This window comes from Montipora capricornis, chromosome 2, assembly GCF_036669925.1.
Source record: "Montipora capricornis isolate CH-2021 chromosome 2, ASM3666992v2, whole genome shotgun sequence".
Classification (NCBI taxonomy): domain Eukaryota; kingdom Metazoa; phylum Cnidaria; class Anthozoa; order Scleractinia; family Acroporidae; genus Montipora; species Montipora capricornis.
The window spans coordinates 30,682,838-30,683,898 of record NC_090884.1 but is presented as its reverse complement, the minus strand read 5'-3'; positions in this window follow the sequence as shown (position 1 = coordinate 30,683,898).

Genomic DNA, 1,061 nt, shown 5'->3' with positions numbered 1-1,061 from the left:
TTTGCGACTCGGCATCTTTCCGGAAGACTGGAAACTCGCGAACATAGTACCGATTTTCAAAAAGGAAAAAGAGACTTTGTGGAGAATTATCGCCCTATCTCTCTTCTCCCTGTCGTCTCCAAAGTTCTCGAGCGCTGTGTTCTGGCAGGTTTACGGAATTATACATCCCACTTCATCAGCCGCGAACAACATGGCTTTTTAGCCGGTAGATCTTGTGCGACTCAGCTCACTAGTGTCTTGCATTACATTGGCGGTCAACTCGACACCGGTAAACAAATAGTCATTATATATCTTGACGTGAATAAAGCATTCGACAAAGTGGATCATACCAAGCTACTTGGCAGGTTGCACCAATACGGCATTATTGGCAAACTTCACGACTGGTTTCGTTCATATTTACAGGGGCGCAAGCAACAGGTTACAGTTCTCGGAGCTACTTCCCGAGAATTGCCGGTTACATCCGGGGTACCGCAAGGGTCCCTATTAGGACCGACATTGTTTCTGCTGTTTGTGGACGATCTACCAAACGCTGTTAAAACATCGAGAATTGCCTGTTATGCCGATGATACCAAGATTTTCAAGAGTATTGATTCCATCACAGACTGTAACGCCTTGCAATCTGACCTTAACGATCTTGTCAGTTGGTCTGAATCATCCGGGCTCATATTTAATCAGTCCAAGTGCAAATACCAGTGCATCACCCGCAAAAAATCACCTGTACAGCCTACCTATACTCTCAAGGAAACGCCTTTGGAATCTTGCGATACAGAGAAAGACCTCGGTGTGAGTGTGTCAAGCAACCTCACCTCGGACAAACAAGTAACTGAACAGTGTGCGAAAGCCAACAAACCCCTTGGGTTTGTGCGCCCACTTCAGACAATCCTCGCCAAAAATCCTTGAAACACCCCCTTCCCCTGCACAGTGTTGAGATGACATTTTACTGTTTGACTGGCTGCAACAACATTGAAAAAGGGAGGGGGACGAATACGGTGCGAGAATGTTCAAAGTGTTTCAAGGTTTTTGTCGAAGATTGTAGGTACATCCAAAGCACCCAAACGCGT